The 23,631-nt window shown below is 39.7% G+C and overlaps 1 protein-coding gene across 3 annotated transcripts in view; it reads left to right on the top strand.

The window, feature by feature from the left end:
- The window catches only part of rassf7a (Ras association domain family member 7a), a 59,077-nt gene that overhangs the window by 22,197 nt on the left and 13,249 nt on the right, over window positions 1-23,631 (top strand). The window contains exon 1 of one of the 3 annotated variants that reach the window (XM_039663178.2): window positions 6,013-6,172. The exons of the other annotated variants lie outside the window; for them this stretch is intronic. The gene's annotated coding sequence lies outside the window, so the exon portion shown is untranslated. Of the gene's footprint in view, window positions 1-6,012; window positions 6,173-23,631 lie in introns of those variants that run through there. 3 annotated transcript variants of the gene reach the window in all.

Genomic DNA, 23,631 nt, shown 5'->3' with positions numbered 1-23,631 from the left:
CTAGGGAAACAAGGCACAGCTGGGGCAAATAAACCTAACACAGGTGAAGGGACTGAATACAAACGAGGAGCGGGAAAATAGAAACAGGACTGAACCAAATACACAAAGAATGGGGGACCACAGGAGACACATGTAACATTACGCCCCCTCCAGAAAAGGCGCGGCCTCGCGCCCTAGAACTTCAATGGGGTGGGCGCCCTGGAGGCTGACCAGGGCGAGGCCTATCCAGAGCAGGAAGCCACCAGGGCGGAGCAGGCTGAGGGCGTGACCAGGGCGGAGCCGGACATGGCGGAGCAGGCTGAGGGCGTGGCCTGGGCATAGACATGGCGGAGCAGGCTGAGGGCGTGACCAGGGCGGAGCAGGATGTGGAGGAGCAGGCTGAGGGCGTGACCAGGGCGGAGCAGGATGTGGACGTGGCCAGGGCTTAGCAGATCGTGGCGGAACAGGCTTAGGGCGTGGCCAGGGTGGAGCAGGCTAAGGGCGTGGCGAATCAGGCTGAGGGCGTGGCCAGGATGGAGCAGACGAGCCCTTGGGCGTCCAGGGCGGAGCAGACGAACCCTTGGGTGTCCAGGGCGGAGCTGTTGGACCCTCGGATGTCCAGGGCGGAGCAGGTTGTTCGGGCGGCCATGGCGGTGAGGACCATTCGGGCGGCCATGGCTGAGCGGACCCCTCAGGCGGCCCTGGCAGTGAAGACCCCTAAGGCGGCCACGGCGGTGAAGACCCCTCAGGCGGCCACGGTGGTGAAGACCTCTCAGGCGGCCACGGCGGTGAAGACCACTCAGGCGGCCACGGCGGTGAAGACCCTTCAGGCGGACGTGGCTGGGACATAGGGCCCCCCCAAAAAATATTTGGGGTGAATCCACGGATTAGGGGCAGCTGGGTCACCAACAGTCTCTGGCGGGGCTGTCTCGGCGGGACGAGATTCTGGAGGGGCTGTCTCGGCGGGACGAGACTCTGGCGGGGCTGTCTCGGCGGGACGGGACTCTGGCTTGGCTGTCTCGGAGGGACGGGACTCTGGCTTGGCTGTCTCGGCGGGACGAGACTCCGGCTTGGCTGTCCCGCCGGGACGAGACTCCGGGTTGGCTGTCCCGCCGGGATGAGACTCCGGCTTGGCTGTCCCGGTGGGACAAGACTCCGGCTCAGGAACAGTGGACACTGGTTCAGGCGCTGGCGGGCAGGCAACGGGCTCAGGCGCGACGGTCTCGGGCTGGAGGGTCTCTGCGGGACGAGGCTCTGGACCCTGGTCTGTCTCGGTGGGACGAGACACTGGAGACAGCGGGGAGACAGGAACAGAAGGGAGATCTGGGATAACTTCCTCGATGATGTAGGATGATCCACTCACCCACAGGATGTTATCAATATATTTCCTCAAGGAACACGTGGTGGCAATAGCTGGGAATTGCCTAAAGAGTGGATCGTCCAGACCTATCCAGAAGGAGTGCTTGAGGGCTCTCTCCTTCCATGACACCTGGTGGGCAAGGTGGAGGAATTCCTCGACGTAGTTCTCAATAGAGCGGTGATTCTGGGTAAGGTTGAGGAGTAGATCTGTGGGATCCATACTGCATAAAGGTCCGTTCTTCTGTTACGGGTTGTGTGGTACTGGAAGCACGAGGAGACCAGGAAATCCAGGCAACAGGAATTTAATCAAACAATCACAGGAGAAACAGTAACCACACTATACATCAACAAGAACGGACCAGGAGTGAGGAGAACACAGGGTTTAAATACACAGAGAACAGACTAGGGGAACAAGGCACAGCTGGGGCAAATAAACCTAACACAGGTTAAGGTGAATACAAACAAGGAGCGGGAAAATAGAAACAGGACTGAACCAAATACACAAAGAATGGGGGACCACAGGACACACATGTAACACATGCTCGTATACCATGATAATGCTACATTCGTGGTGTTATCATAAGGTATTTTACTAACTATTCGTGTATCTTTCACAATCAGCAATGTAGGTGAATGTATAATATGATAACGAAAACGGTTTGTGAACTACTGAACAATTTCAGTGTAACAGTAAGATCGTAGGAAGTAACATTACTAGTACAGAAAATAAAAGTTACATCCTAAAGGCCTGTTCACACCGAGATGAATTTCACGCACGTTAATTGCCGACGTTTAATGCCTCGTGACTAAACAAAGGGCGCCAATGTGAGTGTTCACACCAACGCGTAAAACGGTTACAGTAAAACATAACTCAAACACAAAACGGTCTTGCCGAGAACACGTATGCAGCGGCGAACAAGATATACCCATCGCCGTCTACACTACACAGCGAGGAAGATGCAAGGCAAGATGAATGTAGAGCTGCTGTTCTGTTGGTGCTAGAACATAAAGAACTACTGTAAATGACAAACGTAACAGGGACTACAAACATCTTGATAAAAGAGAACTGTTATGGAGTGGTGTTGCAGAGCAAATTGGCGCCATCTAATGTCAGGGAATTTGCATGTTCACTCGGCTCATCGTCAGCGAAAATTGCTTGGGTGTGAACACAAAAAAATGCATTGAAAAACGCTGACGAATAACGCGCGCTGATATTCGTCCCAGTGTGTAGGGGCCTTAAAGCACCGACTTTTTGTTATCCAGGAATAGTCTTTTGTATTCATTTCATGTCTCATATATGTTGTAGTTTACCTTGATATTTCATTACAGTTTACCATTATTTCAGCATAACTGAAAACTTATAATTTATCACGATAAAAATAGCAGAGGTCTCTTCATAATTCAATCGCTCTGCCGATGTCGATCCGATTCACGTTTGGCCTGACGAGCTTCAGCTGATACATTTTTGTTTTGTTTTGTATATTTATGTGGAGTTTTTGTTGGAGTGTGTGTTGTGCTGGAGGCAGGAGTTTTTTGGTATTATCAGACTTGTGTCGTTCGCTGCAGTGCCGTCGCATAGACTGTATATAAAAAGGAGAGAGGCTTGGACGTCACATCCGATGGATTTCACAGAAAATCTGACCCGGAGACTTCAAATAGAAATAGGAAAACTGGCCTTCAGAGGTAATAGCACAACCCGATAAGTAGATCATTGTAATGTGTGATTACAACCCCTTCACACACAGGCAATAAAAAACGGATTCATTTTAGAAGAAAAGTTACATATAGCACCTTTAATAGTGTGGAGTCCACCTGAAAAGATCTGATCTGAGGAACAAAATGTAGACTAATGCCCTTAATCATAGTGTTCAGTCACTATTATGGCTTGTTAATGTAGTATGCAGTGGTGTGTGTTGAGCACGGCACACCTGTCCATGTTTTGTCCACTGATCTAAAGAGACTTTAGAGAGTCTCTGTCATTGGATTCTTCAAAGTGCACCTGTGCTTTGAAAACATCTCCGGGACGAATTATGAAATTTGTGTGAGGGAAACCACTGAGTCACAGCTGTTCATGTTTTATGTTGAAACAAGCTTAACCACTGAGTGTGCTTTTCTTTATGCTGGAATATTTATTCTTTTACAATGCTACAAACGGCTTTGTTTGCGAATGGAAATGCAATGACAAGATGGATTAGGTAAGGAAGTCGTCGCGTTCCTATTCAGGTCCTTTTGCAGTTGAGTTGTGTTTCCTCATAAAGTAGGTCATGTTAATTATCTCAGGCATGCTTTATGATGTCCATAATATCAAATGATAAACAAACAAACAAATTGTAGACTTGAGAAATCAGTTTAAAATGATAAACTCACATTATATACCGGTTTTACCTCAAATACAAACAAATACTGTTCGCTGTATTTCTGTTTGCGGACATTTATGTTTGCCAAATTATTTAATCATAGGAGAAAAAAAACATTTATTGGCTATAATATTCAGACTCTACATCCTCACCAATAGGTGGCAATACAGAGGCCAAGACTACTGTTGTATTGGCTAGCAAATTATACAAAAGATTATTTGGTGCATATTATTAAATTCGCACATTTTGAAATGTGGTTGTAACCTGAAACTGTGGGAATGTTAAGTAACCCTGACAGGACGGCTCTAGAAAGCGTGGGGGGTCGGAGACGCCGCGGGGGGGGATGAGCCGAGATTACAGGTTTGCCCTCAGGAATGCTTCAAACTTGTCAGTGGAACGTAAAACAGATAAAACCAAGAGTTATAATCACCCTTAATCCCTTAATGTTGGCCACTAAACCTGCCTTGTTCACACTTTACTAAATTGGAAGAGGCTTTATTTATCGTATAGTGCCAATGTGTTGAGCATTGACTGCTGTTATGTGATAAAGCATTATTGTTATCAAGGTGCCGAAGGTAATTGTATTGCTCTTGGTGGCGTACAAAGTGAGAGGATGCATTAATAATTGACTGCTGGTTTTGTTGTGTGTCGTTGTGTGAACAAATAAGGCCAAAGGCTCAGTTGGAACTCATTACATTGTCATTGTGAAATTGCTGTATAGGGCTATAGAAACCACATGTTTACATCTGCAGTAGTTCACTACTCAATGCATCTGTGGCTAAAGTTCTTGTAGGTTACGTATCCCAACTTCAGCTTAATTTTATTCAGGCAAAATATATAATATAATTGTATTTCTTCTGATTTATAGTCAAGTCACATTTATTTATATAGTGCTTTTACACTACATATTGTTTCAAAGCAGCTTTACAGAGATAACAGGAAAATAATACAACAAAGTTTGTCTAGAAGAAAATAGCAACAGCTGAAGTAAATTCAGTGATGGTTAATTTTTGTTGTAAAAAAGTTAATTTATTTAATAGTTTTAGTAATTTAGGTCTATATATACTGTATATAGCCGCTCTGGAGAAAACCATGATGTCATTGTTCTGCTCAGTTCAGTCCTCAAGCCAAAAGCCATAGGCAAAAAGGCGGCAGTGGCAAGGAGCCGCTGCATAGCCATATTGTTTTCCATTTTTTTAATTAATTTATAATAACACTAATTGTGTCTAGGATGATTTTTATTTCTGTATTATAATAATGAGAAACTAACAAGATCATTATTGAGAATGAAAATCATAAACTCGAAAGTAAAGCATTTGGACACATTACAGTAATGAAACATTATTAGGAAAATTACCTGAATTGTCACAAACTTCTTAATGGTCCCATAAATTGGCTTAATTTTTTTAATGCAAAACAGTTTATTTGATTTATTTGTTTTTGTAATATGACGCAGACATCTTTTCAATAGATTCACCCACATAACCATAATGATTTTTGATTGAACTGTTTGTCCACTTGAGTTTGTGTTGTATGGTTTCAGTGGGAAGCTGATGGTCCGGTTTCAGTGTATCTCGTGTGTGTGTGTGTGTGTGTGTGTTTAAGCTCTCATTTACAACAGTGCGTATTATCTATTGAAAAGAAACATCACACATGAGATCTCGTCTCATTGATTCTCCTAGACAGCTGTGAGATTAAATGTAGTCTCTTTTTTTTATTTCTCCTGCGGTCTTTTAGAAGTAAAAGCCGTGAAGTCTTCTGGACTGTGAGCAACACAGCTTTGCTCTGGGTACCAAAGGTGACCGAATTTGTTTGAAAAGCTGAACATGTGACTTTCGTCACAAGCATCTGGTTACGCTCACACACAGATACAAGCTGTGTGAAAAACACCTCCAAATGCTCACTCATGCAAAACACATCAAGATAAGAAAAATGCTATCTAAATTAAGTTTTGCTCATTGCAAGTTGTTAGTTCATGTGATTTAATGCAATACTTAATGATACAAATTAACTTTATTTCAACCTTATTTTTGCTCAAAGTGTTTTTGCCAACATTTCATACAAATAATGTTTTTTGCTGTAAGGGTTATGTTAATGCTTGCGATTATTATTAGGTCTAGAAAACCAACTGAGGTCTAAGTCAAGTATGTCCTCATTAAGTGAACTAAATGGATGGGCGTGGTTGTGAAGGACTTAATAGTGACGGAACAGAAACTCAAAACAAAACAAGACAAGACACTCCTCCTACCTGGAGACGGGGGCGGAGCTTAGAGAGAGAGAGAGAGAGAGAGAGAAAAGAGTGCTAGAGCTGCAGATGTGAGTGGGAAGTGCTGTCAGACTCTAGAGGAGTGTTAAAGACCCGGACACACTCACACACACACATACACACACCACCTGCACGTCTCTCTCGAAGCAGGACATTTCTGCGTTCATGTGGAAGTAGCCGGCAGAGCCAGGAGGAGTTCTGTATTTATGAGGTAAGAAAACTGTCCTCCGCTTGTTTGTTTGCTGTAAATCAACCTGTTGTTCCTGAGCCGTCTAAGATCTCTTTACATCAAGCCTTATTCAGAGGGAAACGTTATTGCTCAGAGGTTGCTCTTTAAGACTAAATGGAGGTATTTGATTCATTTCTTTTAAGCGTTGACTCTGTTTTTGAGATGTTTTTCCTAAAATATACACAAATGAGAACTATAAAAGTAATGTGGATATAGCCTAGCTCATATAATATGACTGTAGATGAATCATAGCAAATCTGAGCTGTAACTTGAGCAAAAGCCTCACATTGTTCTCCATTTAATCTTATTTCTTTATTCTCATTTCATAGATTTGAGTTGTTAAAAAATATCTTTGGACAAATAAAACATTAGACTACATTAAGTGTATAAAGGAACTTTAAAAGGAATTTGGAAAACATAGAACAAAATCTTTGAGTTTATAATCCAATTTTTAATGTTTAATAGCAAGCTTTTGTATTTTAGGAATAAGTATTAGCTGTTTGAGACTGTTGAGATCTCTGAAGCTCCAGAGACACAAGCGAGACTTTTGAGTCTTTCTGGAGACATATATGCGTGGATAACTGAACATTTGATTTGAGAAGGATCAAATGAGATAAATATGAGACGTTTGATGTTAAATTGCAAACTTTGCTGATTTTCTTGGAAAACTCCAGAAGGGAGACCTTTTAAATATGAGACCTCAATGAAAAATGAGACATGAATCCTAATATGACGAATAACTGATGATAGCGTGGGCCGCGAGCCTGGGTTTAATTATGTTCCTGAGTGTTCAGAGCTACATTTAATCATGCTTCTTTAACAAGGCGAGTCCTTTATGAACTTGCTGTTTGCTTTTAATCTAAGCCGATCCCCCCGTCGATCTGTGTTTAACCACACTCGCTCTGCTAATGACCAGAGTGCGTGCTTTAAAGTCAAGCACAGACACAAAGTCTGGTTATATCATTAGGAGTCATGTAATATCATTATCATATTTGCTCATTTGTCATGCGGCACCTGAGGAACATGTGGTCACGTGAAACATTTCATGACTAACCAACTTAAGTCTCGTGACGTAGAGTGAAAGGCAGCAGGTCATGTTTTGAAGAAGTGCCCAGCTCAGCTCTGTTGAAGTGTCAGTTCAGCACTTGTTCTTGTTAAGCTGTTTAGGTGATGCTGACGTGATTGCTCCGTCATGTCACTGATGAGGAACAGCAGGTCCGAGCGCACAGCTGTACATTAGAGATGTGTGGCCATTGATCGAGAGCGAGAGGGACATGGGAAGTGTTGTACTGGAGAGTGAGTTTCAGTAATGCTTGTAGTCGTAGTCGAGTCACTTTTATTCATATAGTGTGTTATACTATTGTTTTAAAGCAGCTTTACAGTCATAAACAGGATGATCGGTGATGCAAACAGAATTCAGTCCTGCTGTAAACAGCTCGAAAACATGTGTAAACTGACATTGTTCAGCGGAGGTCAGTGCAGGGTTGATTCAGTTCTGTTCAATAACTAATGATCCTCAATATTGAAATGACTTCTGTTCAGCTATAAAGCATTTCTGGAGAAAACATGAGAGTCCAGTGCCGTTCTCAGACATATTGTTAAACATTAAGTTGGGTTGTAGTTAATGAAGTGGTAATTAGATTTATAATGTTATAAGCTTCAACCGCTGTAGACAAAATGTTGAGGTTTGATCAAAAAACAACAAAACTGTTACTATAATAAGTGTCAGAAAGTTACAAGTGTTCAATATTTGTATTTAAAGGAGTAGTTCACTTTAAAAAAAAACTTTTGCTGATAATTTACTCACCCCCATGTCATCCAAGATGTCCATGTCTTTTTTTCTTCAGTCGAAAAGAAAAACGAAAACATTCCAGGATTTTCTCCATATAATGGACTTCAATGGGAACCAAATGGTTCAAGGTCCAAATGAGAGTCTCAGTGCAGCTTCAAAGGGCTTTAAACGACACCAGACGATGAATAAGGGTCTTATCTAGCGAAACAATCGGTCATTTCAAAAATAAATAAAGTTTTATAAGCACAAATGCTCGCCTTGCTCTTTTCTGTGATGAGCGTTCGTGACTCTCCTGTTCGAACTCGTTTATCAAAATTAACAAATCTTTTTTTGAGTCATGACTCGAAGGGTCCTAGATAAGTCTCTTATTCATCGTCTGGTGTCGTTTAAAGCCCTTTGAAGCTGCACTGAAACTCTCATTTGGACCTTGAACCGTTTGGTTCCTATTGAAGTCCATTATATGGAGAAAATCCTGGAATGTGAACTACTCCTTTAAAAGGTTAAGTCTTTGTGTACCTACTTTACTATATTTTGGGGACAGATTTGTAGACAGAAGTGACCAAAATCTCCAAAAACTTTCCTTTAGGGACGTCTGGAAATCTAGAATAAAGATAAAGTAATTAAAGGCTTTGAAAAATTGTAAAAATGCAGAAAATTTTGTGTGATGGGTAGGTTTAGGGGTCAGGTTAGTGTGTGTGTGATAGGTAGGTTTTAGGGGTCAGCTTAGTGTGTGTGATTGGTAGGTTTAGGGGTCGGGTTAGTGTGTGAGTGTGTGATGGGTAGGTTTAGGGGTAGAGTTAGTGTAAGGGAAGAGAAGATACAGTTTGTTCAGTATAAAAAACCATTATGTCTATGGCTGTCCACATTTAGATTAGCTAAGTGTGTGTGTGTGTGTGTGTGTGTTTTCTGTGATATCACAGTAACTACAGTGATAATTAACACATCCTTATTATTGCGGTGTAAATGATCGTTTAAGGTTAATGGACGGTTGTAGTAATTTGTTAATTAACACATTTAAATTGATGGGTGAGTAGAATAATAATGTCATCTCATTGTCCCCAGTTTTTGAAAATGCTCATTGTTGTGCTCATAGAGTAAACCTTTCGCTCATTGTTTACAGTATATGGAAGTTACTTCCATAATTTGCACAAAGCATATAGGAAATATATATAGTGCCACAGTAATTATACTGTAAATAAGAATTTGGGGGAAATGTGCTTATCTTGATATTAAATAGGTTTACTTTTCTGTATCATGCAATTTTTTTTTAAATGTGACCAGGGCAAGCTCCTTTTTAGTTTTTGACTCGTATGCCCATGGCAGTAGGAAACACATCATGTTAAGTGATGAACAGTTTGAGTTTCATTGACTCCTGTGGTGACCACTAAGCATCATTGGCTTTCTCTGGATCAATGTTGAGTAACACATGTGAGCTTTCATTAAGGTTTGTTAAAGCTTTTGTTTTTTTAACATGGACAGTTTCACCTTACATGCAAATCATTCACTTGCTTTGTAAATATTCAGTGAAAACCTTCTCCTTGTGTCTCTCTATCGTTATCTGGATCTTTCTAGTTCTCTGCAACATACTCTCTCATGACGTATAAGCTTTCACACTCCATTGACAATCTCAGAAAGGTGTAAAAATATGTTCAAAAGTGTGAAGATTCCCAGATAACACAATAAAAAGCCTTTGATTGCTCTCAAGGTCAGGTTAGTTTCTAGCCAAATCAAACCCATGCACTTAAAGGGATAGTTCATGCAAAAATTAAAATGCTGTCCATAATTACTCGCCCTCATGTAGTTCCAGCCGCGTAAGACTTTCGTTTTTCTTCGGAACACAAATTAAGATATTTTTGAGAGCTGGATCACTCCTCCATAGGCTTCTATGTTATTGAAACCTGCCGTCCCAGAAAAGTTAAAGACATCGTTAAAATAGTCCAAGTGACTGCAGTGGCTCAACCTTGAGTTTATTAAGCGACGAGAACACTTTTTGTGCATCCTAGCAAGTCGACCCACGAATGATGTGCCAAGTGAGCTGAACACTATGAAGTTCAGCGAACTTCTGAACTGAATGAACGGCATTCGTGGTTCGACTTGTCGAGACTGTTTTCCAAAGATGGCGCTGTCTTTATAAAATATCTTCTTATTAAACATTCTGTAAACTTACAAAGTGCTCAATGCTTCGTTTTGTATTTATGGACCCTCATTATGTTACTGTGTTAGTGTGGGGCTATTTTGAGCCTTGTTAGTGGTATAAACTAGCGATTTCTTTTTACTTATTAAATGCCCCCATTACTAGCGTTATACACTAAACAGTTTTTAGAGATACAACACTTTACATTCGATTATCATGAAAACAAAACTCAGAGAACGGTTGACTGGGTACCAATGTTTTATTAGACCAAAGGTTGATTTTGCGCCAAAATGTTACACCACATCACATATTTAGACTAAATAAATTTAAACATCAAAACGAAATGAAAGTCAATATAGAACACAAAGATTCAAACTTGACACATTCAGGCTATTTAAAACTAGAATTTGAAAATAATTTGAATTGAAATCTTGAACACTGTTTTTGTAAATGTTGAATATTAGATATTCTCAGATTTGGCTCTTCTCTCCAATTTGAAACAATCTTCTCTCAAAGTGGTGAGTTCATGAGACAAATTAAGTTATTTTTAAGGTGCCTTCATTTTTTTGAAAGCAGGTGATGCTTCTATTTTCTTCCTCGCCTTAGCAGCTGCTGTTATTTTTATTCTACAAAATCACAGTTCAGGAAAAGGTTTAGTCTGTCTCTCCTTTTCTCATGTCTCATCCTGACACCCTTTACAGCTTTTCTCACAAAGCTCAGTTGTTTGATAAGCTTTGATAATCTGAAAGAGCTTAGATCCCAATCCTCTGAGTTGTAACTTTGTATCATCCTTGGTTCCCATGTCTTGACTGAAAAATCAATCTCCTATGGTTCTTGGATTCACACGCATACTAATTAAAACACTTGTCTGGCCCAGGACACTTGCACAGACATTGTCTTTCTGCCCGATGCATCTTTGGAGCCTTGAAACCATGTGAACAATCCGAGGCTGTTTAGGTAATTATTTCGCAAAGCTCACATAATGAGAGAGTGAGTACGCTATTTTTCGGCGGGATTCACCCATATAAATATCCTCCCTTGGAAACCACAAGCAGTTGGCCACTGTTGCTTAGTGCCGATACCCCAAAGCTCCCATATGCGCCACTGCTCGACTGCTGAAGTAACAGGACTTCTGCAGGCATATTAATAGTCTAAAAATTACCTATTTTTGAAACTGAACAGAATCATGAACAGTGAGGAGGACAAATGATGTGAGATTAAAACATATATATAATTTTAAACCTATTTTATATAATATTTATGTCATATTTATTGCTCCTGGAAGTGCAAATCAGTGCAGCATGTCACTGACCCATATATATATATATATATATTTTTTTTTTCTTTATTATGAAGTTGTTTGTATTAAGTAGAGTAGTGTTTAACACACAAAAGAGTGATTATCAGATCATCGAGGCCTCATCCTGCTCTTAACAACCCTGATTTAGGGTTTTATTTAGTTATAATGAACAAAAAAAATGAAAATTAGACATAATTGTTTATCCGATTAATCGGAAAAATAATTGTCCGATTAATCGATTATCAAAATAATTGTTAGTTGCAGCCCTAGAATCAACAATCAACATTGGCAGGTTCATGTGTTACCAAATACACCAAAATAGCAACCTGGTCGATTTGTCATGGAATATGTGTAGTGAAAGTTTGATACAAAAATTCTTTGATGGTAAATATGAATGAGATTTTAACTTATGGATCCTGACACTGGTGTGTTGTTTTGGGTGCTGGAATTGAGGACGCCTCATCCACTCTCTTGGTGGGAGGTAACTCTTTATCATGTTTTTTTTTTTCAGCTTAATTGGAATAAACCAGGCAGGGGGGAGTCAAGAATGCATGCACTTCGCAATGCTCACACACCAGGAATGTGTTGTTTCGCAACACACACATTCCACTTTTGTCAGTGAATCAACTGTGAGGTTTCCCGCCACAGGGACTGGATGTGTCACTAAAACTGCACATTCCAGACCTTTTGCAAACATTCCCTGAAACTTGAAAGGTCCAAATACAGACCCTTGACCTTGGGCAAAGATGGACTGTGGAAAAGTGCTTATCAACTTGATTTGAATTTAACATGGGTTTTGAACAAACCATGCTCTACAGAGTTAAGATAGCATTGGTCAGCATTCAAATCACCATGGACACTTCAAATGTTTGGTTGTTTAACAACTGGAACTGTAAGCTCGCTAAAACAAAACACAATGTCAGTATGCTATAAACCTCGCTGAGAAATCATGTCACTAATTTCTTCCTCTTTAAAGCAGCATAATTTGTCGGCTAGTGAAGATGGTTTGGGGAATCAAGTATATACAGTAATACAATATGTGAGAAGTTTGTTTTAAAATGGTTAAGGATAAAATACTGTATATATGTAAAAAATAATAATTATTGCAAAATATTGAAATTGCAGATCTAAGTTTAAAAATTAGATCATATTCCTTATCAACCTCACTAACTGACTAGTTAGTTAAGTATGAAATACTTTATATGAAGATTATCACAAGCTATAGAAATTGCATTTCTAAATACAGCGCCAAATTGGCTTTATGCACAGCTGCACTACTTCCTGAACTTCAGCCAGCTCCTTGTTTCCTGTCTGCCATTATTGGACAAATTGAGTAATTCAGGTGTGCCTGACCTCAGTAGCCATGGCAACAATAATCAGACACACCTGAGGCCCCGTCCACACTACTGCGTTTTCGTTTAACAGGGATGTGATTTTTCCGGATTAATCCGGAATTCCGGATTTTCCGACCTGAAAATGTGACCTACGTGAATCATGCAGATCTGTAAAAAAAAAAAAAAAAAAAAAACGGGTGTCGGCAGCCGGAATGAAAAGGAGAGAATATAATGACATAACCCATAACTGGCTGACGTGCGTACAGAAGGTTCCTTCCAAAGTATCAACAAGGATAAATTTGCGTTCAGCCAGAGAATGTCTAATTGGTTCGGCTTGTTCACCTGCTCAATTTCGTATCTCTAGTCGCTCTCGCGCTGGTAATGTATCGTTGTCAGTTGACAACATCACAGTTAGGTCACCAGGGCTAGGCGATATATCGATATATTTCAAATTTGCGCTATGATCCATTGCTCCAAGCAAGCTGCTGACTGCTTTTGTAGAAATATGTAGCAGCTATATCGTGCATTCTGTCAGTTGCAGTCCTGACACCTCCGTCTCAACAGCATTAGTGTACAACGCGACAAATACTCGCAATATTAACGCAGAGGAACGGCTACATCAGTTCAGCGAGTTCACAAAAGTTAATTTGCATGTGCTTTAATTAAAGCCTTGCCGGTTAAACATGTCATTCACTGCTGATGCGCTGTTCTGAGCGTGAACACCCGACGTGCACATGCACTAAAAGCTTGTCTAACAGCGCCTGGTTGTTGGACTAAGTTATCTTTCGAGTATTATTTCGCTAATACTCTCAAATACACACAAGGTTTACATAAGAACATTTGGTTATGTCTAAACTCAAAGCAAACCGAGAAAATTGAGAGAAATCTGCTTGTCAAATGCTCCGTGTATATTAGACGTGTCGCGTACAGGTCTTAAAGTGACAGTAGCCCTAATAATAAAAATGCAGCCGCTTGTTCTTAAAGGGATAGTTGACCCCAAAATAAAAATTCTGTCATTATTTATTCACTGTAATGTTGTTCCAAACCTGTATTCATTTATTTCTTGTGCTGAACAAAAAAGAAGATATTTTGAAGAATGTGGGTAACCAGACAGTTGTTGGTCCCCATTGACTTCCATAGGGAAAAATTTACTATGGAAATCACTGGGGTACATCAACTGTTTGGTTACCCACATTCTTCCAAATAATTTAAACAGAAGAAAGAAACTTATTCAGGTTTAAAACAACTTGAGAGAGTAAATTATGACAATTACAATTTTTGGGAGAACTATCTATTTAATGTTAATTAAACAACAAAACACAAAGGAAATCACTCGCTGCTCTTGACTGAGAACTTTAATAGTAGCTTTAATAAGAATCAATGTATAATTTATATAGTGAAGACTATATTTGACTTTGATTGAACATTTACTCTCGCTTTGCGGAAAAGATATTGGGATATATATCGATTTTGGGGGGGGGGGCGTGTGGTGTTCGGGCTTCGTATATTTTCCTGCTTTTTTGTCCTTAGCCAATCACATGCCTGGTTTAAAAACGGAGACCTTTTGCTACGTTTGCACCTCCCGTCCACACTAAAACGGGAAAAACGAAGACCTAAAACGGAGAAGTTTAGAAACGCTGCAGCTGCGTTTTGCGTTTTGAATCTCCGGAGGGCGTTGTAGTGTGGACGAGACAAAACGGAGGAGTTTACAAACGATGACGCAGAGGCTCACGCTCGGCTCTATGATTGGGTGTCATCAGTCATGACGTATCTTTCCCTGATTCGCCAACCACTGTTTACACCGGCGCGCGCATGCCCAGTGTTGGTGAATGGTCACGTGATCCACGTTTTCAGTCGTTTTAGTGTGGACGGAGATAAATTCTAATACGCAGGTAAAACGCTAGTGTGGACGGAGATCGTTTTCGTTTTAATTCTCCGTTTTTAAACGAAAACGCAGTAGTGTGGACCGGGCCTGAATTAATCAAGTTTGGCCAATAATGGCAGACAGGAAACAAGGAGCTGGCTCAAGTTCAGGAAGTAAAGATAAAAAAATCTAGATAAACTTGCTAGTTAACCTCACTGACTACACTACCCCTTGGCTAAATATTAAATACGGTTATTTAAAAAATGTTGGAATGGCATCTATCACTTCAATTTTAGAGTACCACCAAAATTAACTAAACTCGCCAGAATCTGTAACTGAGGAGTTGGTTTACCTCACTAAATGACTATTAGATGGTTGAGTATATATTTAAGTACATTTTTAAAAAATATTGAAATTTCATCAGTTCATCTTTAGAGCACGTAAATGATAAATGAAACTACAAAAAAGATCAGCGCTCTAGTCAACCTCTCTAACTGACGAGTTGGTTTTTAAATCACTATAACCATCCAGACCATCTCTAGTAAACATTTTATTATTTAAATATTACAAAGACAAGTTTTTTTATTAAGAACAAAATACGTTATTGGATCATGCACAATGAATCATGATGTATAAGGAAATGGGATCAACTTTGATTTCATGTTGACTTTAAATGAAGTCTCGCTTTAGAAGGAATTTGATGTTGGATGCACAGTTTGTGCACCTGTTCAAAGATGTCCAGGTCTTTACTGTCTGACCACAAGGGAGTTTTCCTGTTTTATTATAGCCTCTCACAGTCTGCACACCTGATCTGCCTTGCATTGTAAATAGGCCGATGCCCCGGGACTTCCTTTGTTGGCGATCTGTCTTTTACACCTCAGGCTTTGATATTCATCATTTAGATTAATCTGGAATGGAACGCTAGTTTATATAAAGTGTGGAACACCGTTTTGAATTATTTAGTGCAGCAGGCATGTAAAAGAGTATTAAATAACTTATGAACCAGAAGTCTCAGCTTTATGCAAGCAGATTTTGTACAGTGGCTTAAATTGGAACGGCTGTTTAGTGATGTCGGTAAACAAGTTCTTCTGATTTCATTTCCTCTATGGAAAAACACATTTAATTGCGTATGACAAACTACAAAGCTCCACGCAAGAGAACATAATCTTTCAGAGCTGGTTTCTTACAGGGCTTGTCTTATAAGGCTCGTACTATTTTCTCTTCAGATTCCCTTATGGTCTGCTTACACCTGGTTGATTCCTCTAATGAGAAGTGAAAACCACCCCACCTGTCTTTATGACTGGAATTACAACCCATGCATTATGCTTATGTCTAACAGATTCTTTTCTTGTGGTCGCACACAGAATTATTTTCCAGATGTTTTAAAACCCAAGATTCACATTTAATTTACGAGCTTTTTGCAAAGTTGATTCGAAAGACCAAAATGCACCTTTCCAAAAATGTGTGCCCACACACTTGCACTCTCTCTCTCTCTCTTTGTGTGTGTGTGTGTGTGTGTGTGAGTGCATCCCACTTGTTGAAGCCAAGGAGGCATTTCTGGGCAGTGAGCAGAGACAGCTTTGTTTGTTTTCCCAGGCTGCCTTTGTTTAGGTTAGAGGTGAAGCCTGGTCACTTTTGGTGCCCTCGACATTCCTCTGTCTAGAGGCGTTCATATCATTCATGCGGTCAGAGACATTAGAAATCTTCATCCTTAATTTATTATACAGTAAATCATAAATGACTGGAAAAGCCATGAGCCGTCATTATATCGCTATGGACTTGGAGGCACTATTCTGCAAATTTAGCAATTTTCTAAACTTATTTGCTAAAATTAAATTACATTTGCGATGGAGAACATTTTACACATTTTTGTTACAATACAGTTTTATGTAAAACTCAATCAGATTGCAATTCCGTTTAGTGCCACTAGTAGAGCAGAAATTACGCACTTCAGTTCAAATTGTAGTAATGCTGCTTTTAAAGGAGTAGTTTACTTTTAAAAAAAACTTTTGCTGATAATTTACTCGCCCCCATGTCATCCAAAATGTCCACGTCTTCACGTCTTCTTCAGTCAAAAAGAAATTAAGGTTTTTGATGAAAACATTCCAGGATTTTTCTCCATATAATGGACTTCAGTGGGAACCAAACGGTTCAAGGTCCAAAAGACCGTTTCAGTGCCAACTGAAAACTGTTCAAAGGGCTTTAAACGTTTCCAGACGATGAATAAGGGTCTTATCAAGCGAAACGATCGCTCATTTAAACAAAAATAACAAAGTTTAAGTTTTATAAGCACAAATGGTTGTCTTGCTCATCAAAATGAATGAATCTTTTCCCGAGTCAATTCGTTCATTTCGTTCGTTGAATGAACCAAATGACACGAAAAAAGATAACTTCATTTTGATAAACGAGTTCGAAAAGTAGAGTCACGAAAGTTTGAGCTTATAAAACTTAAACTTTGTTTTTTGTTTTTTTAAATGAGCGATCGTTTCGCTTGATAAGACCCTTATTCATCGTCTGAAATCATTTAAAGCCCTTTGAACAGTTTGCACTGAAACTGTCTTTTGGACCTTGAACCATTTGGTTACCAGTGAAGTTCATGGAGAAAAATCCTGGAATGTTTTCATCAAAAACCTTAATTTCTTTTCGACTGAAAAAAGAAAGACATGGACATCTTGGATGACATGGGGGTGAGTGAATTATCAGCAAAAGTTTTTTTATTTAAAGTAAACTACTCCTTTAGCTACTCCTCAACACATGGTCCAAGAGCTGTAGGCTACAGGACTGTGGTAGTTCATATATTATAAATAAAGTCTGTGTGTGTCTGGGATGTTGTTCTTGTTAGCTTTGTGTGTCCTCATTAGCTGTGTCATTTATGGTTTGTTTTGTTGGGAAATTGTCTGTGTTTGGAATTTGTCTCAAAAACATCTCAGAATTAAGCATGTGTGAAACCCTCATCACTGACAGAGGAGGCTACACTAAACATGTAGGCAGTGAAAAGGCACAATATCAGGAGATGACATGACTCACCATGTTTGTTGACTAATTTCGACTTGCCAAAGTAGTTTGAACTCGTAAAAATGAATGAAAGAAAAAAGACTAAACACAGATGACAAGTTAGTGATTAATGTAGTATTAGACAATATCAGATGCATAGTGATGATGAGTATGTTATATTTAGCAATATAAACAACAAGGAATGATAGAGATTCAAAAGAAAGCGGGAACAACCAAACGGTTCAAGGTCCAAAAGACAGTTTCAGTGCAAACTGTTCAAAGGGCTTTAAACGACACCAGACGATGAATAAGACTCTTATCAAGCTCAAATGCTCGCCTTGCTCTGTTCTGTGATGAGCGTTCGTGACTCTCCTGTTCAAACTCGTTCATCAAAATGAACAAATCTTTTTTCGAGTCAATTCGTTCAGTTCGTTCGTTGAATGATCCAAATGACACGAAAAAAAGATTTTCGTGAACTCTTTTTGATGAACGAGTTCAAACAGGAGAGTCACAAACGCTCATCACAGAACAGCGCAAGGCGCCCATTTGAGCTTATAAAAAAGTGAACTACTCCTTTAAATGTTAGGGTATAATATGAGCAAGCAAATCTATGGTTGAATTTATGAAAACAAACTGTTTTGGAGGAACATTTACCAATGAATTGTCAACTATAAGACCAGTAAATAAAAAAGTTAAAATTTTACTTCATGTTCCCTTTAAACATATCTGTTTGGATTTGGAAATTAGACAAATTGCAGATTTTGGACTGCGTTCAGTTTCTGATTGCGTTTGTGCTGGCAACAAGGCAATTATGAAGGAATGCCTGTTCAGGTTATGGATGGAGACTCTCAATGCACGCTGATCCGTCTGTAACTCATGTGTGAAGGCAATGACATATTTAAAGGTGCATGTTTGTTCAAAGAAGACTAATCAGTTATTCAAAGAGGAAATGAGTACAAAAATATTAACCACCAACTTGACTCATCTAATGTTGTTGGCGGGGGGCATGTTCAGAACTTGCCTGGAGTTGTTTGATGGTTATTTGGATGCAGAAGTGTGAGCGGGATTTCCATGAATGAATGGGACAGTACGGTTGTTACAGAATTATGCAGCCAGCCATGAATTTTTTGTGCTAATTAGTTTGTCCACAAGCTGGCCACACCGGCCGGTCACAATTATCCTTCCATTGCTGGCATATTTCCCTTTGAAAAAGGAAGATGAAGAAAAAACATTAGTCTTTAGTTTACATCACAGCTATGGATGGACAATGATTAGCTACTTATTGGTACTCAGTTACAGATGGTATTTGGAGGTGGAACATTGTGATTCTAGAGTGCATTTTATTGGTCAAATATTTGGACATGCCTACAAATGCAAGGTGATGTTATCAATATTTTTGGACTGAGCAGAAATCGGACGAGCAAAGTATATGTAGGGTTTCAGGTGTGCACTTAAATGATGAAATATACACACAAATATGTCGAAATGTCCGTATTGGTGAGTATTTACATAAAGTCAGTATTCAGTAATGTTTTAAGTGAATTCGGTCTTAAAATCAAGCTTTTTATGTTGTTTATATGTCTGTGTGGTGTTTTTAATAGGCTTTAAGAAAAAAACGCGTACACTCTCAAAAACGTAATTTTAAATCGTTGGTGTTTCTGACGTCACAAACTACCTTTTAACCAATCAGATCAACCTGTGATCGTCAACGAGTGGATCTCTGAGCTGGTGTGAGTGAGTGAGTGGAGTGACTCACTGCTCTTGATTGAATAACTTTCATAAATATTGAATTGAATAAAGTTTTCATAAGAATCAATGTATATTTAATGCATTCAGTGAAGTGTTTAAATGCAATAATGTGTATTGCATTTAAAGGAGTAGATTCTAGATTAAATTGTATTGCATTTTAAATTGGGCAAATAGATAAATCCATAGTCTGAATATTCTCCATAGTACATTAATGTTTTTTTTAATTTCTATATGAAAGAGCATTATCCAGAGATGTTGCTGATGCATCACTGCTGGTGATTGGAGATGCAATCCTAATAAATCACTGATTGATCCATAATGAGTCGAGACAGTAATAATTCTCCACATGACACAATCCCTCTGCTTCCTCGGCACCTCCATCATTCAGTGATCGACTGCTGAGGAAACGTTTAACCAAAGCCACTCAACAGCTGGCAGTGAGAACCGTCCCAACCTGCCCTTGTGTTTTACCACTGTTTTGTTTAAAGCTGCAAAATAATTAGACGTTTTTTGTGGGCGGGTAAAAAAACAGCTGTTTTCTCATTCTCACTCTCACAGGTATTTTGTAAGAAAGAGCAGTTGTTGTGCATAAATGGGGGCTGAAGATGTAGTGCATCATGGGATATACAGTATGTACATCAACAGCTTCCAGCTTTACATCTACCAACAGCATTGGCTTCTGTAGCAGAAAACACTGGCCTTATTGCATGCAACCACAAATGGCCTTGTGTTCATATTATTAACAGTATGAAATGAACACCCACCATGAGCCAAACAGTTGTAATTTTGCTCGTTTATTGCCATTGTGGCAAGTGACCCGTGAAATTCAGCTTGATTTTTCAGCTTGATGTTTGACAAGATATTTCATTGCTTAAAGAAATGCATTGGGTTACATGGAGAAGAACAGACAAAACAAATGCTTTCAATTTTTGTTTAGTGGCGCAAAAGTGGCGGCTAATATTTGGCTTATTACTATGGTGTTCTGGGTTGTTGCTTATGGGGTTGCGAGGGGGTTTTGAATGGTTGTTAACAAGTTGCTAGTTGCTATGTGGATGCTGACATGTTCTGCAAGTTGCCAGAGTGGTTGCTAGGATTTTTTGAACAGTTGCTTAGGGTGTTTTGGGTTGTTGTTTGTTAGCATGTTTATTTTTGGTTTATAGGGTGTTCTGGGCAGTTGCTGGGGTGTTTTAGGTGTTTAATACAATGCCATGTGGTTGATAGGATGTTTAGATAATTGATTGGTGGTTGCTAGGGTGTTTCTGTTTTCTGAGAGGTAACACATTTCTATGTAGTTGATATGGTGTTCTGAGCAGTTACTAGGTAGTTGCTAGGGTGTTGCTAGGGTGTTTTGGGTTGTTGTTTGTTAGCATGTTTCTGTTTGGTTTATAGGGTGTTCTGGGCAGTTGATGGGGTGTTTTTAAGTGTTTAATACATTGCTATGTGGTTGATTGGATGTCTAGATAATTGATTGGTGGTTGCTAGGGTGTTTCTGCTTTCTGTGAGGTAACACATTTATGTAGTTGATTGGGTGTTCTGGGCAATTATTAGGTAGTTGCTAGGGTGTTTTGGTCGGTCGTTAGCTTGGTGGATGCAAGGGTGCTTCATGTGGTTGATAGGGTTTTTGGGTTGTTATTAACACATTTCTATTTGGTTGATAGGGCGTCTAGGTAATTGATTGGTGGTTGCTAGGGTGTTTGTATGTAGTTAATAGGGTGTTTTGGGTAGTTGCTTGGTGGTTGCTAGGGTGTTTTGGATTTTTGACCTGCCAGGCCTGAACTGTTTGGAAAATATCAGCGCATTTTCACTGTTTAAGGTATCATTCATGTCTGTAGCACAACAAGTTTAATCCTGTAATAGACATAGTCTTCGAGTGTAACTTCAATTTAGACTCATGAATTATTTTTACTTTCACGTTTTGTGTATTAAACAGCTGAATTGCTAAAAGATAGCACTGCTGTCCTCTCTTGTGGGGCAAGCTGGTGTTTACGGGCTTCATTCTGCAGATGTGCTTGTGTGAATCTACTCTATCTCCCCCGAGAGCTTTACTCCTCTAACTGTCTAATACATTTACACTGATTTATTAATGGCAACTTCACACAGTAGTGTTTGGAAGAACAGCTGGCTAATAAACTCTGCATCAAGAGAAAGCGCCACGCCTGCACAATAACAGCGCGCTTGTTCCTCAGGACATATTCCCAACAGCCCGCAAAACATAAAGAGGATGATGAGAGAGAGGAACGGGATCATTCCAGTAATCATAGCTTTTGGAGGCGACGCTCAGAAGGGAGGAGACCAGGATGTTTTAGACGTGTCTGGGGTGGGTCTGCATTTCTGAAGCAGTGGGTCTGGACATGTGCGAGTGATTTTAAGATGAAAGTTGTTGACGGAGATCCACCCAAATCTCAAATGCAAACCTGTTGCGAGTCAAATCACAATGCTAAAATGTTTAATGTTCTAACACTAATACAGTGAACATAAGTGCAACTGTCCGAGTTTGACACCTGTTGATTCTTCTGCGCTTCATCTTTCACATTCCAGTGCATTATTGGACTGGTAACTTCAGTGGGCTGCGTTGAGGAGTTTACCCTGAGGCCACGGACCTGATTCAGTATGAGCCTGTTAGAGGTGCAGGAGACAAAAGGAGATTTGTTTTACTCTTCGCTCCGCTCACGTGGCCCAACAAGGTGGCATTCCTCTGCTTCAGTGTGGATGGAAATGCCTCAGTGCATTCAGCACCATTTCAGAGTTTTTGAAGAACAGAAAAACAATAGACTAAGAGACTTGTGCAAAGCAGCAGGTGGAAAAGTGGAAAGAAAACCGATATTAAGTTTAGGAGTGACTTTTTTTTTACCTAAACTACTAGGTTTTGTAATCTGGCTCTGTTTACACCTGGTATTATAGTGTGTTTTGGTCAATTGGATTACACTAAATACAGGTGTAAACGGGGTCTAAAAAGTTTTGAGCTTGTCTACTTTCTTTTCGACCACTTCCAGAGGTAGTCAAAAACACATTTGCACATTTTAAACTTTGTCGACTGAAGACCCATGTTTGGTTTAAAGATGAAAAATGTACCAAGCACAATGTTCTCTCAGCATTCCTGATTTCTAACACACACTCACAGCGTTCGGCTGGGCTTGCGGCTGTCAGAGCACAAACTAAAGCTGCTGCTCTGTGTAAGTTTTTCTGTTTTCTCCGGTCGTGTTCATATGTAAATAGCGTGTGCTTATTTCATCCATTAGATCGAAAGATCTGAAAAAAAACTGTACATTTACCTGCCCATAGACCCTCCCCTCGAAGAAATCAGGACATATGTGGACAAAAGAGATGGATTAAAACACCAGGTCTAAACAGGATTGTGTCTCCCTCGTCTTGGGATCCAATCGACCAAAACGCATCTCAATACCTGGTGTGTAAACATAGCCTGTGTTGTAAAAACTCACTGTCATTACACCGTTTGTGGCCTAAATATCAAATGACTCGTACAAGATGGTGTGCTTTGGCTGGTTTCTAATTATTTATTTAGATGGCTCAAATGCCAAGTGGCTGCTTTCAGAAACACTTTGTCACAGTTGATTGCGTTTCCAAATGTAAAAAAAAAATAGTTGAATTTCATTAAAACATGTTCATTTCAGCCCAAAATCAAAATGAGAAAGGTATTCGAAAAATTGGGAAAGGTTTTGAAGGTTTAGAATGAAGAAAATTAAGCACTTGACATTGATTCAACAAGGTGCTCAAAGCATTCTTTAGAAATGTTGGCCCATATTGATAGGATAGCATCTTGCAGTTGATGGAGATTTGTGGGATGCACATCCAGGGCACGAAGCTCCCGTACCACCACATCCCAAAGATGCTCTATTGGGTTGAGATCTGGTGACTGTGGGGGCCATTTTAGTACAGTGAACTCATTGTCATGTTCAAGAAACCAATTTGAAATGATTCAAGCTTTGTGACATGGTGCATTATCCTGCCAATTTTAGCCTCTTTTTCCTATTTGTAGTGGAGATGAGTGGTACCCGGTGGGGTCTTCTGCTGTTGTAGCCCATCCACCTCAAGGTTGTGTGTGTTGTGGCTTCACAAATGCTTTGCTGCATACCTCAGTTGTAACTAGGGATGGGTATCATTAAGGTTTTATCGGTATTACTACTCTTACCGATACCGCTTATCGATCCGGTACTTTAACGGTATTCTTATCGGTTCTTTTTGGTGTTTTTTTTTTTTTTTTTTTTAAAGAATTAAGAACATATTAATTAAACTCTATATTTTGAAATGTAAAA

This window comes from Pimephales promelas, chromosome 25, assembly GCF_988280905.1.
Source record: "Pimephales promelas chromosome 25, fPimPro1.hap1.1, whole genome shotgun sequence".
Classification (NCBI taxonomy): domain Eukaryota; kingdom Metazoa; phylum Chordata; class Actinopteri; order Cypriniformes; family Leuciscidae; genus Pimephales; species Pimephales promelas.
This window is presented reverse-complemented; position numbering and strand designations above follow the sequence as displayed.